The sequence below is a fragment of the Notothenia rossii genome (assembly GCF_949606895.1).
Source record: "Notothenia rossii genome assembly, chromosome: 5".
Classification (NCBI taxonomy): Eukaryota; Metazoa; Chordata; class Actinopteri; order Perciformes; family Nototheniidae; genus Notothenia; species Notothenia rossii.
Window position 1 is genome coordinate 6,409,282 of NC_136903.1, and position 17,043 is coordinate 6,426,324.

Genomic DNA, 17,043 nt, shown 5'->3' on the forward strand with positions numbered 1-17,043 from the left:
TGTGTGTGTACAAAGTGTGTGCATCAAAGCCAGCAGGCGTGTGTGTGTTACCATGCAGGTGTCTGCACTGAGCTGATAGTGCTCCCAGCTTGAAACTGCAACCAAAATGCACAAGCAGCTTTCAAACTTTGGATCAGAGGAACTGAGTCTCACCATTATCTGAATCCCAGAAGTACGCTTCGCCACTCTCACACCCCCGTCAAAATCCTGCGGATCGATGGGTCAAACTTTTCAAAGAAGCTTCGCCTCTCACACACACTAATCACATCCTACCAATCGACAGGTCCAGCTTTTCAAAGACGCTGCTGCCTCGTCTCTCTCCATCTTCTCCATCAATGCTTTCTTGTCAACAACAATTAAAGGGAAAAAGATCTTTAGAGACCTTTCTGTTTTTCAAATGGAAAGAAAACAGGGATGGCTGAACTGGCGTAGAGCTGAAGAGAGCAGAGGCAGCACTGTGAGGCTTTCAGAGGAAAACTGTTTAAAACGTAGGAAGGGGGAGGGCTCTCTTTCCGTGTGAACAGCCATGCATTTATGAATTTCCACTGAGAGTTTTAAAAGGTTGTCATGGTTCACTGATCATGAAAATATGCTCAACCTATAAAAGACCTTGTGAACCTTTTTTAATTAGACTGCTAAGTTAAACATGAAAAACCTGGATATGAACTTTGCATTTCTACTTTTAGATGATGTTAAAATGTTGATGTTATTGAATAATCTTTTACTTTTTTCATTTATTTGTAAACACATTAACAATACCGGATAAAAAACATGTTTACGATGAATGTATCAAATCAGAATCATATTACTTTTTGATCCTAGATTTTTATATCTGGGGCATTTTATTCAGGTTTAATGGTCTATTTTAGAATAATAAAATAAAATAAAAAAGTATATAAACTTAAAAGTAAATTGTGCACATTGAACCACAACTATAACAACAATACATATATACATAGTATGTGTATATTACAAAATAAACAGTGGTTGACCAGTATTAATAAAGATAGAAATGCTAAAAACCACATTATTGCAAAAAAACAAACAATGTTTATAAAGTAATATACTGTAAGTGATATAAGTATTTCACAGTTTAATGATTGCACCAGTTACGAAGCATTGTCTTTGCTGCACAGTTTTAAAACAAATAAATAAAATAAACTTGAACAACTTTGAGAAAATAGTTCCTTAAGGCTTCTGGCGTTTTCCCACCAAGTGACTTTCTGTACCCAGGAGTCCTTGGGAGGTCTCCCCATTACACCGTCTGTATTTCCATTTTTCCCATGGCTGTCCATGGAGCGCATCATTAACCAGTTTGAGGCGGAGGTTCAGTGAAAGTCTGGTTCACGTTTACAAACAGGAGGATTGTTGAAAAGTTGAGATCGCACCGCAGGCCATCGGGAAATCTGCTTCCTGTTGGTTTCACACACCTGACGGAGAAAAAACCCACGAAAGAAAAAATGAAAAAAAAACATCGTAGCAGGGAAGACAGGCCAGGTCGGCGTCAGCGGATAGATAATTGGATTCTCAGCATGAAAATAATATGGTTTGGATTGGGTACTGGGAAGTGTCTTTGCCACTAGTCCTGCTTCTTGTTTTTTCAAGAACTGTGAAGTCCATCCGAGGAGCGATATCCAAATCTCACGAGTTATACAAAGACTATGTGTTGTTGGTGTAGTTTAACAACAAGGTTAGTGTATAGAAAATTGGCTTGGATTCAATGTTCCTAAAATCATTATTATATTTTCATTCAAAATGCAACTAAATTATGAAACACCGACTGGAGCGAGGAAGCGTAACTTTATTTTCTAATGTTTTTGTGTTTTTGTAACTAATGGAGACAACAGTTTATAACATGTGTGCAGTATTAAGGGAAGCTGCTTTACACGGCATATGCTAATCAGGCTACATCGGAACCTTTCAAGGTAATTGCACACTGTCCATGTAAGCCCACTAAAAGGGGTTGTTTTTGCCACTAGCAGGCTTAGTTTGTTGTTGCTGAAAACATTAGGCAAAGGACCCATCCTGAGGTGGACACAAAGGCACCAAACTTCATCTATCTAGGTGGCACTAGAGGAACAGGATCACCAAAGACAGTAGGGTTCATCTTCTGGGAACCATGAACAGGAATATTGACATCTGGTGGCAGCAGAGGCTTTATCCTCTGGTGCAGCTAAAAAGAGAACAAATAAAAAGCTCCAGGCATAATAACACAAGTTCTAGTTAGCAATGCTGGTCAACCTCTAACATAACAGGTTTTCAGAGTTGGCTAGGGAACATATAATTGTATCTCTTACAGTTCAGTTTCCAATGTCAATGTTTTTGGTTGGGCTTTCTGTCAAATATATAGCCACATTATCCTGCACATAACCAAACCAAAAAAACAAAGTAGATCTCTCTGTCATTGACTGTTCGTTCACTTCCCTTGCTGCTCTGTTTGAATACTGTAGAGCAGGGGTGTCAAACTCAAATACACAGTGGGCCAAAATAAAAAAATGGGTACTAGTCGAGGGCCGGACTGGTTCAATGTTTATTGCAAAACTTATTGAAATGAATTTATTGCACATATTAAACCTGGAACTAACTTAGCTTAAATTATTGCCTATAAAAACAACATTAAACATTAAATAATCAGTTGCATTCATTTCTTATGGCTCTATCTGCAGCTTTTCCAGAGTCATTTCTTATGATTACATTTTCCCACAGACCAACAACAGCTTCAAAAAAACAATTTCCCTCAAAGAAAAAAAAAACATGCCCTGTTGTCGTGAGAGAGAAAGTGCAAAAGGAAACATTGAAAATCAGTGTGCTGCTCTGTGATGCTAGCTCAGATACTTGGCATCTCATCTCTGGTGCAAGTTCATCAATGTTTGGGCTCAGGCTCTGAGCTGAGGAGACCCTCAGGATGGAGTGAAGGTGTGCGTGCAATATACCGGCGGGCCAGATCTAATAATAATTAGAAATTATCCTGTGGGCCGAAATTAAATCCACCACGGGCCTGATTTGGCCCCCGGGCCTTGAGTTTGACACAGGTGCTGTAGACCTTTAAAAAGTCAACCATACTAATTTCACCATTTCTCCATTTCACCTATTATAGGCTTTACATTCTTATATCTATGGGGCTCACGGTCATCAAATGCCAAAAATATCTATACACCAAAGAGCAGAGCATGTACTCCTTATCCATTTGTGTGTGTATGCAAATGTGTCTGGGGTGTGTGTGTGTGTGTGTGTGTGTGTGTGTGTGTGTGTGTGTGTGTGTGTGTGTTTACTTTAGTGACTGGCACATTGATGGAAAACCCTACATTTTAGAGAAACTAGACAGAAAAGTCAAGCAATCAAAATCAAAAATAAATATTTTACACATGAATTTCTATATTTTTTCTAAAAGTTTTGTTTGTTTTTTCAGATAAGTGTATAATGATGCTTTTGAATGCCAATTTTTTTCATGCATTTCTAACTTTGTTTACTTTAATGAGATGTTGCCAAATCAACATTACCAAGTGTTTGTCTGTTTTTGTGAAAAGACGCCTCAGCACGAGCTCACTTGGCAATCAAAACAACAAAGCTGTGTAATAATTTGTTCTAATTTTGAAGCTGGGTTTATAGTATAGTCACACAAACACACACACACACACACACACACACACACACACACACACACACACACACGAACACATACACAGAAAGAAGAAGGTGATGAAAAACAACAGTACATGTTGCTCAGTGTTACAGTATCATGCTCTTATGGGAGGTCTCTCACTGTAATATGAATAGCTGTGACCTTTCATAGAAGCCCCGGCACTATATCATTGTCTGTGCTCTGGTTTTTCTACATGAGCTTAGATAAAGCAGACAGCTCTGCCTCGGGATGTGCCTCAGCAGCTCTTCAGACCTCCCTCATTAATAGCCGGGGCAGCGGACAGTCACCTCGAATCAACTGATTAAACTAATTGAAAGCATGAGACTCTATAACAAAGAATGGTTTGGCTCATCAAATAACCATAAAACATGTTATCACTGAGTTCCACTTGGACATGGAGAACATGTTGGTATTATTTGCCTGGGTTTTGGATTTTTTATGTGAACCATTAGAATTGAACTTCTGTCAGAGTTTTAGAAGGAAGTTGGATCCAAAAGCAGAACAAAAAAACTGTGGAACTAGACAGGAACAAAGACAACAGACTGAGAAACAACACGTAGACAGACAGGCATAGAGAGACAGGACTAATTACATCAACAAGAGACAGCTTGAGAGGGTAGGTAGAAACACAAGGGCATCAAGGAGATCACACACAGGTGGAAAGAATCAGGGCAACTACAAAGGCAGGAAAAACACAAAGACAGGAAGTACACAACAACCAAGACGATGATAACTTCTACAAATGATTTTTACCGCATTGACAGTGGTCTTAAATCCATATCATCGTATTTTCCCTGCAATTCCTACAGTACCACATTGATTTAGGTGGCTTCCAAAAACCACGCACATAAATCCTATCCCTTGTGGTTGCAATCTTTAAAAAACGGATACACAGAAACTTCTTTTGAGCATCATGAACCCTGACTAATGGGCTTTTATATTACGCATCAGACGTATAGTTGAAGAGCATTGGAATAATGGTCTGCTGGGTTTAATGAGCGTCTACCAATCAGATCTCCAGTGGTTTGTCCTTGGGCAAGATACTTAACCCCCAATTGCTAAGGCATGTCAACAGCATTAACAGAATTGGATGAAAAGTGCCAGTTAAAAGCCACCACGTAGTCGTGTAATAACAGTATATGGTTGAAATAAGCAAACCTTCCTGGAATGTGGCATGTTTGCAGAGTTGGAAAAGACCCCATACTGCACTTTGTCTGATCTCCAGGCCTTATTATATTCCCAGAACGTCAAACTATTGACATTTCATCACAATGGACTCTTTGACGACTGAATGAGATAAGAAGCACCAAACTTTCATGTGACTCCAATGTAAGACAAACCCTTTGGATCAAGTGCTCCAGGAAACGGGGGAGGTAGTACAAAGAGCAAAACAGTCTGCTTAAAGGCCCCTACACACCAATCTGACACCAAACTGACACCAGAGAACACGTCCCGACTGACCCGACTGTTGTGTCGCCTCACGTCTCCTGCGTCTTGGCCGACAGAGGCACTTAAACACACCGCAAAGACTTCAGCCGACGGCAAAGTAGCACGTACGAACTGCGCATGCGTGAGTGGCAATAACTCTCCTTACCAGCAGGCGGCGGTAGTCATACTTGTCAACCCTTCCGATTTTCGCGGGAGACTCCCGATTTCATTGCCCTCTCCCGGTTTCCTCCCGGGGTCATATTTCTCCCGCATTTCTCCCGATTTCTGACAAAATCAGATTTACTCAGGACTGTTTCCACTCGGACCTTAATACAGCTTCACCATTGTTTGGTTTCCATGGTAACACGTCTCTTTAGTAGCACGCGCAACTGAAAGTCTGACAGGGTGAGGCAGATAGTCACAGAAAACAGAACAAGAATCGACAACTACTCTACTCTCTGCTCACTCCTTTCCTGCCCACACATATGCTCCATCAAGGATGGTGATGGCATTACACTTAGAACTACAATAAGCATGTTAATGTTAATCTAACAGCTCTGGCGATCCACTAGCTAACTCAAACCACAATCTTTTCCTGAATCTAACCAAGCTTTGTTGACAGAAGTGACCGAGTACGTCAAGACATTTCACGAGTTGATTTGCTTGCCGGTGTCATAAAGAGTAAATTGGCGTGACAAGGAGTTTTGGTTTGGAGGGATCATCCAAATACAGCACATTTCACTTGTGTAAATCTGGCTTTAGTCCTCTCCGCAAAATCAAAGAATTGTTCGACAGACTTATTAGTCATCAGTTACTGTGTCAACATACTTTGATTTAGGATTGTTAGTAGGAAACAGAATGGTAATTATTGCCAACAAATTTGTGTTTCATATCTCTTCTTTCAAACCTATACATGGCATTAAATTGTATCCAATCATCGAGAAACTAAATAGCTTGTTTAGCAGCTAGCAATAGCCGCGTTCACACCGGAGTACTTTTCCCCTTTAGTTCCGTTAGTACCCCTTATTTTGCGTTCACACCAAAAACAGTACTTAGTGCCGGGAACTTTTACCCCCTGCTAGAGAGGTGGTACTATCCTGGGAAGAAAAATTGCCCCAGTTCTGATTTGCTGGGCGAATTGCAAACCACGCCCTGAAACTCTGAAAAGTTTTATGAAGCCGCCATTGTATTTGTGGCATTAGCATTATTAGCATTAGCATTAGCCCCGCGCACCAACGGAGAGAGACTAACTTATGGCAACACAAAAAACATGGGAGCGGTGGAGATGAGGAGGTGTCGGCGTTCTGGCGATTTACTCGGATGGCTTCAGTAGAAGCTGCTGGGAGTCCCAGCAGCTTCTACTGAAGCCAGTCCCCAACTCCGGGGACTTCCGGCCAGGGACTCGGGGTGGCAGTATACGCCGTGAAGTTGTTTGTGGCCTGCCAGTAAACCCAAAGCAGAAGAAGATGAAGTGACGTTAGCGGCTCATTTGCGTAATCTTCCCTCAGGGAAAAGTACTCCGGTGTGAACGCGATTGGTTCTTAGTGTCCTGGGGTAATAAGTGCCGGGGCACTAAGTACTGCAAAGTATGCGTTGTGAACGCGGCTATTGGCAAACTTTGAAGACCCAGATGTAAGGTAAATAATGTTGTAAATCTCTAGGGAATGTACACACAAGGTCAGCAGCAAAGACATACAGTTTACGACAACATCCCCCGTAAAGCTGCATTCAAGAGCAGCTTTTAGCATTATGGATTCACTATATGGAACAATATAGTTTATTGGCTTTTAAATGTAAACGGAAATCCTACCCTGAGTGACAGACTGTGCAGACGCTTGGTTGTTATTATTTGATATGTTTTATTGCTTGTTTTTAATATGTGTACTCTGGAAAGCAGTGTCGAGGCGGAGTGGATTATCCTGATAGAGTTAAGTAAATTGAATTGAACTGCGACATCTCTTTCCATAAACACTGTTTCTATCACGCTGGATAATCCACACGACATGGGAAAGACCTATTGCTGTTAAGTTTTTACTATGCAATTTCTAATTGCTATGAGCCATACATTAAAGCCCATTAATCTCCATTGTTATATCCATGCAGGTATAGGTTGGTATTTTATCGTGTGAATGTGTGTCAGCTTTTGACATAAATGATTGGACATGCAACTAATGATATTCATTCCATTTGAATTCAAGTAATTCGAGAGAAAATGTAATACTAATTCGACAGTGCGTTTGACGTGCATGTATAAGTGAGGATTTGTGTAGCCGTCATTGAGATTTAGACATTATTGACACAGTTATGAGTCATTTTTTTTATATCTCCATCCCAGCATGACAAGGGGAACGAGGCTTATTAGTCACATGGTTCATATTGAATTTGAAATGGCACGGAGTTAAATGCCCACTTCTAAGCATCAGACCTCAGTGGAGAACATTTATAGAAAGATTCTCTTATAAAGTGTAATGTTAACTCGATGACTGCATTGTTCAGCGAGCCCAGTGGACTTAAAAACACTTCAGCACAAAGAAACGCAATTACACCTGAATTTCCCGAAGTCAGTGGAAGAAACAGCCTTTATTACAAGTATTTAGACTTGATGGGCGTCTTCAATGGATGCTTAAAAACAGCCGTAATGCTGAAGTTGAAACACATGCTGCCAAGCTGTAGAGCACTTGTGGAGAAGGGGAATATTTGGGCTGGTTAACAAACAGAAATCGGCCCGTTTGCTGTATACTCCACCTGAAATTAGGCCAGGAATTCGTGCATTTTTTCTCAGCTGGGAGCGGTTGAAGAGAAGTGCCCCGGGACCATTTTAAGCAACTGCACGGCGTGCGCTATTCGCCGTATTTCAGCAACTTTTTGAACTGCCTTTTGCAACACAGATGGAAAAACAGGAGTGTTCTCCCCGCTGCTGTCAAGGCCACTTTAAGGCTGGCGACGTTTGCAGATCATGTAAAAAACAAACATTTGATGATCTGCCCTCAGAGGGACTCCTTTCAATTATTTTGGCAGCGTTTGAAGAAGGAAGCTGCTGTCTAGTCTCTGCCTGTGCTCAGAGATTGTTCTCACACTGCAGTGCTACACAGCCACCATGGCACATTTGAATTTCAAAGTTTGCTCTTCCCAAGGAAACTTCAGAGTCCCTAAAAAATATGTGGAGAGGTATCTTTTTTTAAATTTATTCACTCAATCAAGTCTCAAGAGACGTTGTTTGTCAGGGCCAATTTAGAGTGAGTTATTCAAACTGATCCGTTAGCCCAGGGACAGAGATTTCTAAGACACAACTTTAATATTGTTCAGATGCAGCTCACTGCAAACACACCTTCCCAACATACTGTATTGTATGCACACATTTACCATTAATATTCATAAAATGTTTGCCCCATTTTAGTTTGGACACATTTTTCAACCATTAATCTTTGGTATGAATCTTTGGACATTCATTTTTACTTTTTACATATTGGTGAAAAAAAGGTATCTCTAACGTCAGGACTACAGAAATGTACATATTTTGCACTGAAATGAAATATAATGTTAACCCTTAGATGCATAAGTGGGTCTTTTTTGACCCGGTGAGGTGGTTTTCTTGAAATAACTTTGTAATTACATTTTTTTTATCATTTCATATTCCAGCTATTCCTCAAAAAACATGTTTTGGATATCATGCCATTCAAATTTTTTATTTAAATTTTAAGAAATTGTAGTTTTTGTATTTCTACCCCAAGCTTCCATAAGTGGGTCGAAAATGTAATCTTGTGGGAAAACGTTTTTTTTCAAAATTTAAAAAAACTGTCTAAAATTATAAATAGTGAAAAATTAAATATTTCTAGTGTGAACCAAAATATTGTACTTAATATTATACAAGTGATTTTTCTTAACCAAAATGACAGAAATGGCTTAAAAACACATTATTCTGATACGGGTTCTTTTTGACCCACTTATGGAAGAGTGTAGGGTCCAGTCACTCGGGCATCTAAGGGTTAAGACATTGAGAGGTACGGAGACCAACAGGTGCAAACTTGCCACATTTTCAAAAACATTTCACGCTGCAGTTTAAAAAACTAAATAAGATGGCTAGAGTCACAAAAAATGTATCCTTAGGTGCTTTTATTGACAGCCAACATGCTGAAAAAACACGAAGTAACAAGGATTTTACAGGAAGAAAAACAAAAACCTCATATATACATCCAGGTCGAGGACATATAACTGGTACCTCTCTGCTCTACAGCCACAGTCAGACTCCACCAAAACACTTGTAGCCAGGGTTTTATACATGTTAAGCCCCTACCCATAGGACAATCCACTATTTATACCCCTTCGGCCGAAAATCGGTGGGCAGTCGGCCAAAGGCTGTCGGCAAAATAAATCACTCTGATTGGCTGTTCAGCTCGCGAATCAGTGCATGAGAAGCGAAACGGAAGTGAGGGGCCCAAACAAACTATTAAGAAGGCAAATCTGAGATCTCATTTAACTCCAGCTCTCGACACAGGTTCGGGAAAGCCCCATGAGCTTCTCGCTGTAGAGTGAAAATGGAAGGCACACGCTATTTGTTGTTTGTTTATTTCACGCAGTCTGTCTTCCGGTTGTTGCCTCTTTTGAATGACGAATACTCACTACCGCCGCCTGCTGGTAAGAAGAGTTATTGCCACTCAGGCATGCGCAGTTCGTACGTGATTCTTGGCCGTCGGCTGAAGTCTTTGCGGTGTGTTCCAGGGCGACACATGGCCAAGACTCAGGAGACACGAGGCGACACAACAGTCGGGGGTCCGTCTGTGTCAGTTCTTTGGTGTCAGCTTGGTGTGTCCGGGCCTTTAGATTTAACAAAACGCTATTGAACCCCAGCCCAGCCTTGGCAACATGAAATGCTCTGTGCTGAATGTCAGGTGGCTCGGCAAAGGGCTGATCTGCACCACTGAGTAGGAGCAACATTTGCCGTAATTGGGGAAATATCCCTGCATCCTCACACCAAGAGGCCCAATTGATCTTCTATTTATTCATCCCTCTGTTCCTGAAATTGAGCGGCACAGGGGCTGCAGAGGAGGAGCGGCTTGCAGAAAGCCTCCGGGAGCAGCTGTGCTCCGAGGAGGCCATGTTCCTCATCTGGAGGCCGGTGGATGTGTGTTTGTTAGTGTGTGCTCGTATGTATGCGCGCTCGCTTCATCTGTCTTGCTCTTCATGTTAAGGGCAATGACTCATGCTGGAGCGAGGGCCAGAGACAAAACAAGCACAAGCTGGAGACCACCTGCTGGGCTGGAGAGCAGGGCGAAGGGGAAGTGGCTTTCTCTGACATCTATCTCGGCTCTGATTCATTACCGTCTTTACATGAGAAAAAGGTTGCTGTCTGCGGATTCTTTGAAAATAACTTGTGATGCATTTTGTCCGAGTGCTATCCCCCCAAGGCTCGGCAAACCCTTCCCTCCCTCGCTGCCAACTCTAAGCACTGTTATTTAGAGTGATGCATTTCCCTCTGCCTTCCTGCTGGAGTACACTCTCCATCACCTACACAGACATGCATGTACGCACGCACGCACGCACGCACGCACGCACGCACACACACACACACACACACACACACACACACACACACACACACACACACACACACACACACACACACACACACACACACACACACACACACACACACACACACACACACACACACACACACACACACACACACACACACACACACACACACACACACACACACACACACACACACACACACACACACACACACACACACACACACACACACACACACGTAACATTCACATGTCGATAACTGCATGAGCACACACACACACGAAGGTAACATTCACATGTCGATAACTGCATGAGCACGCGCACACACACACACACACACACACACACACACACACACACACACACACACACACACACACACACACACACACACACACACACACACACACACACACACACACACACACACACACACACACACACACACACACACACACACACACACACACACACACACACACACACACACACACGAAGGTAACATTCACATGTCGATAACTGCATGAGCACACACACACACACACACACACACACACCAACAGGAAGGTAACATTCACATGTCGATAACCACACACACACACACACACACACACACACACACACACACACACACACACACACACACACACACACACACACACACACACACACACACACACACACACACACACACACACACACACACACACACACACACACACACACACACACACACACACACACACACACACACACACACACACACACACACACACACACACACACACACAGGGATGCTAACACAAACAGACACACAAACACAAACCAACACTTCTGCCAGTAGTGTTTAACAGCAGCGATTGGAGCGCACACGTCACAGTTTCCAGGGGACGGAGAACTTTCTTCTCGACAGGCTTCTGCCTTACTGAGGCTTAAAAGACAAAGTTCTGCCACTGACTCTTTCTGACACTCACATTAAAGCTGTTGCAATCCAGGTTTTTATTTGCAGTGGAATAAGGTTTTTTAAGTACACTATTAGTAAAACATATGTTTGTTTTGGACTATTCTGATGTGTTTAACGTCCAATAACAGCTATCATCGCCAATTCAGTGACAGATCCTACTTAAATGTTGTTAGATGTAATTTTAAATCACTTCTCCGTCCCGTCTGATAGACATCATGCAGTCCTGCAACGGCCAAACCAGACTCTCAATCACATGAACATCTAATCCAATGAAAAAACACTCAATAAAGAAATTATCTTTACGAAACAGTGGCTGAAGTTTCTCACACACTCAAGTTAAAATGTGTTTTCAGATGTGAAATGTTGCATCATTTTAAACATCATAACCACAATCTAGTCCCAAATCAAGAACCAAATACTTATAAACAGTATTTGCCGTATCATGTAAAAGTAAATGATTTAGACAAAGTTGGCTTTGAAGGATTTGAACATCATCTAGGGATTTAGAGACATAATGGTTTGAATTAGGGTTAGATCTGAAAGAGGCCTTGTTATGCCCTTTGGAGTTTTCCCTGTCCTGCATATAGTTTTTTGTGCATGTAAATGGTCTGCTAAGGCTCCTTTGTTTACTTCTGGAACATACTGACATCACAATGTAACACTCACATTTCTATTGGCTATCACCCCAACACATTGTACGTGATAGGGGCGAAGGGGCGGGACATCTCTGAGTGGTTGACCAATCACAACAGAGCGGGCCAGGTTTTCCAATCAGAGCAGACTGGGCTCTGGTTTCAGACAGAGGGTGAAAAGAGGTGCGGACAAAGAGAAAAATAAATGGCATATTGAAAATTAAAGCATGTAGACATGTCTCAGTAGAAATACAAAGATTAACTTCAAAATAAGCATCATGTGTCCCCTTTAATATTGATTTTCTATAAATTATAAATAGGCTTAGATCTTTATATAGAGTTTTTATAATATCCATTGATATGTTCCCATCTGCAAAAACACGTGGGTTTGCTATCCTGGCTCCAAAATGGTGGAATGAGCTCCCCATTGAAATCAGGACAGCAGAAAGCTTACACATCTTCCGGGGGAGGCTGAAAACTCTTTCGACTCCACTTACTTATTAATTAATTATTGAATTACTAACAAAGCACTTACATACTAATAAAGGACTGGCTTATCTAAAGCCAGTTGAGTAGCTCTTGAAATGTTTTAGCTCTATGAAACCTGATGTACTTATATGATTCTGTTTCCTTCAAGTTTGTATCTTCCTGGTCGAATGGACTTATTGTAAGTCGCTTTGGATAAAAGCGTCAGCTAAATGCAATGTAATGTAATGTAAATATTCGGGGATCGGAGCCGATCACGTGATTTTCAAATGATCGGAATCGGGAGAAAAAAATCGGAGATCGGGATTTTTTTTTTTTTTATAAAATATTTTTATTATTTTTATTTAATGTTACAAAACAAAAATGACCATGTTCAAGTCTTAAAGTCATCCTGAGGCCTTAGTTTTGGTTTCAAATCACACAACATCATGTATGTGTTGCTTCTTTTGGGCTTGTTTTCATAGACCTGGTTGCTTATTTCTCTCAAATCTGGCAAAAGAGTGGGAAGGACGCAGTGTCTAATTGTAGCAGTAAGCTAACGAGAGGCTACGTTCAGCTGGTGACTCGGGAATCGGGACAGAGAAAATGTCAGGAGTTTGGAAGTATTATAACATTGAAAGTGAAGGCAGTGTAACAGCCAGATGCAATGTTTGCAAGGCGGAGACTTTTAAAAGGAAAGAGAAACTGCCCCAGAACAGTGAAAAGGCCAAAAAAATAACAGCCAAGATAGCTGAATTCATCGCGTTGGATGACCAGCCGTCATCTGTTACCTTTTTTTTTCTCTTAATGCATTGCATAAAGATCGAATCGGGAAAAATCGGTATCGGCAGATTGTCAAAATCAAATGATCGGAATCGGATCGGGAGCAAAAAAGGTGATCGGGACATCCCTATTAAATATGTTTTGAATCGGACTGTGATAAAACCCTTACTAATCAGAACTTGGAAGAACAACCCGAGTATAAAAATATTTTTTTTCAGGTGAAATATGTTGGTAACCCTAGTGACGGAGAAAGCTTTGAGTGGAGGTGCCTCTATCGAACCAAACCTCAAGAGTACACACCGAAACCAAACCATGGGCTTGAAATAAGCAGTAAGAAGTGTAAGGTCCAAAAACAAACATGACATCCTTCATTATTGTCCCTCTAAACCTTTTCAGCATAGCTGTCAGCTCGTATTGGTCTCGGCTGTGGTTTGCATCCCGGAATAGAAATGGACAGTCACAGAAAGGATTCAGATATGAGTGGGAATTTGGAGCTGAGCATGAAGTCCTGCAGAGTGAATGTCTCTGTGTTAGTTCCACTCTCTTCTTCTCTCCTCCAGCCTCCCATCCTGTCCGGGTTGAGGATTCCTCACATCTCCTCAGCAGCCACCATATGGACTCATCTGCATTTCAGGGTCTCTGGCAGGCAGCGAGACACTCTGAGGATCCTGCTTTAATGTTTCAGCATCCTGCAGCTCGGCTCCATCGTTTCCAGTGTGGCCAGGGGAGCTAAAGCGCTAAATTGCTGTCTGGAGATACTCGGCTCTGCTCTTAAAAAAGCGACCCACTAAAATGTTCTCGCGCAGGACCCGGAGCATTTTTAATCCCTGGTTAATCAGCGGGGGCGATAGCGCGTGTAAGAAGATTAGTCCGACCCTTATTCATCCATAACAGGGCAGATCCATGTCCGTTTGTTTGAGGAGGGCACTGACATGTGACTAGCTATTTGGCTTTTAATTTCCCTGCCAATAAGATAAAAACAGTTTAATCCTGTGTACTTTTATTCTATTCTGCCATTATTGAAAGTCTCTCTTTGAGCTGCAGCTTTGCTTTGTGCTGCTGCCTGATTATATTGGACATTTTCAGCGTCTCAATCTTGTTCCTCCATCATTTGTAATGGAAATGGTGGTAATGAAGTTGTTGAAATGTAATCTTTAAGAGACATAATCGTCAATACACAGATGCTTTAAGAAATAGGTTGAAGTGAAATGAACTAAGCTGGAGTGTTCAGGTCACACTTTCACGTAAATGCCCTTCAGTATTGTTTTTTAATGTTGTAGGGACCTGGTCCAGGGGGTGACGTTTAAAATGCTACTCACTGTACTTGTAAATAGGACCCATGCTTACCATCATTAAAGGGGACCTATCATGCAAAATGCCCTTTTTATGATATCTTTTATACATAAATATGTGTCCCCAGTGCGTCGAGGAACTCACGCAGAAAATAAAACCTTTTCTCTTTTCCTCCGTACCCAAACGTCTAAAAACGGGGGAACAACGAGCGGATACAGATTTGCAGCCGATATGACGTCAAATCAGCGGCGGGCCCACAGAGAGTTGCTATCGGAAATAATGCCTGACGTGTTTTGGACGTAATCTCGTCTTTGTTTACATTAGCAATGCCTCGCTAACACTCAGAGCTAACCTGTACTGGAGAGCACGTGTTTAAAGAGCAGGAAATAAAAAAAAGGAACTCACCTTGTGATAAAACCGCAAGAGAAAAAGCATTTGAGCTCCATACTGTTTCAGAAATAATCCTTGATGTGGTTTAGAACAGGATGGCGTTTTATCACAGCAGAATTTTACTTTATCTCTGGTACAATTCTGATTAGGCATTAGCTCCGCCTCCTCTTCTTTTTCTTTTTTTTTTAAAAGCTAAGGACCCAAGATCCGCGTTTGGAAATAGAGGGATATGAGGGATTTCTAAAATGCATGATCTGTTTGTATTTTGAGAAAAACACATCATAGACATGTTTTTATATATCTGAGACTAGGGGTGTAACGGTTCACAGAAGTCACGGTTCGGTACGGGTTCGGTACAACAAGAAAAAGCAAAAAAAAGTCCCAAATGCATAATTCCAGGTTGTTATTTATTTTTGAACAGTAGTGCAAATTTCAGTTTAAAAATAAGGAACTCTGACATTTTGAATAATTATCTGTATTAAACAGTTAAAAACAAACCACACACACTCAGATGGCCTATTATCTACAATGGCTGATGTCAAACAAAAAGGTTTCATCAAGCTGTAAAACTAAATAGAATGTCTTGAAAATATTACATCATAAATAATAAAGTGTTTCAAGAGCGCAAAGTCGTTGAAAAACATATGCCAAAAGCTTCCGTTATTAATTTTGGTCTCACGGCTTTCATGTCTATTGGTTTATTAAAAACAGCGGGGATAAGCTCTTGATAAGCTGTTGAACTGCTGTTGTCTTTTGCCGGGCTCCAGTGATTGGCAAATCTGGGTGATGCTTTCTGATATGATTTAGCATTGTTTGGCGTGTGTTGCTATTAGCATACCGCACCGCTATCGAACAACGCCGACACACCGTCCTCGTCCGATCCACCACTCGCACTCCATCGTTATTGTAGTCCACAGGGAACCCGAAATGTTCCCACACAGCTGATTTGAAAGAAGCAGGTGGGTCTTCTAGCGCCTGTGTGTTATCTGAGATCGCCATACTAACTTTTCTTCTTCTTGTATTTTGTTCGTTTTGTTGTTGTGTTTCTTCTTGTTCTTCATTTGTTGTTTAAGGGCGGCTGGATACCAGCTTTTATGCACAATACCGCCCCCTGGATTATAAATAGTGTAATGGATACTGCCCTGAATGACAGACTTTTTTCACACTCGTAAAAAAAAGACATATTCGTCGTGTGACTGCATGTGCCGAACCGTGACGGTACGGGATGAATACGGATCCCGTTACACCCCTATCTGACACCCATAATATATTCCTTAAAATAGCATGATGGGTGCACTTTAGAGGTCTTTAAAAGGATGATTCTATGTTTTTTTGTACATTTGTTGCCTCACTCTTCGCTCTCTGGGCATTTGATTTTAGGTTAAAACGACACATATTTTGAGGACTGAACAAATAAAGAAGTTTGATAACCTTTGACGAAACCTTGTCGGAACTGAGGGGTTTCATAAACAATCACATTTAATTAAATCGAATTTAAAGCACAAAGTAATATTCTATTTTAAAATCAAAGCCAAAATTGAATAGTATAAAGTGGTGCCTAAAAAACGGATTTTCTGCAATTTATCAAAATTCAATGAGGAAATCCTATTACTTTTTAACGAGGGACTGTTCGCAATGTTTATTTTCAGGTCGGCTTATACAAATATGTCCTCACTGCACCACTGTACTCACTAAGTTATTGTTCACAAGTTACTTACGGTAAGGAAAATGTTTTGTTATGGATTTGGTTGCAAAATGCCTTTATTTATGCATCTCTCCCCAAAAAAGTGGCAAGTATATCATTGGTACTACTAGATAATTTAATGTCAGCTATTTTAACGAACCTCATAAAGCACACATCACAGTCGGCAGCTGGATAAAGAGCCATTTGTCTGTTAGAGACTCTGATA

At 41.2% G+C, this 17,043-nt stretch overlaps 1 long non-coding RNA gene across 2 annotated transcripts; it reads right to left on the minus strand.

Annotated features, from left to right (window-relative positions):
* Window positions 1-433: 433 nt before the first annotated feature.
* On the minus strand, window positions 434-16,176 carry LOC307041077. Of its 2 annotated transcripts, none has more exons than XR_013808680.1 (3): window positions 15,977-16,176; window positions 12,237-12,358; window positions 434-1,430 (listed from the first exon to the last, which is right to left on the minus strand). It is a non-coding gene; the product is annotated as an uncharacterized lncRNA (long non-coding RNA). The 2 variants fall into 2 exon arrangements; XR_013808681.1 differs by having other exon boundaries at window positions 15,972-16,176.
* Window positions 16,177-17,043: the final 867 nt, after the last annotated feature.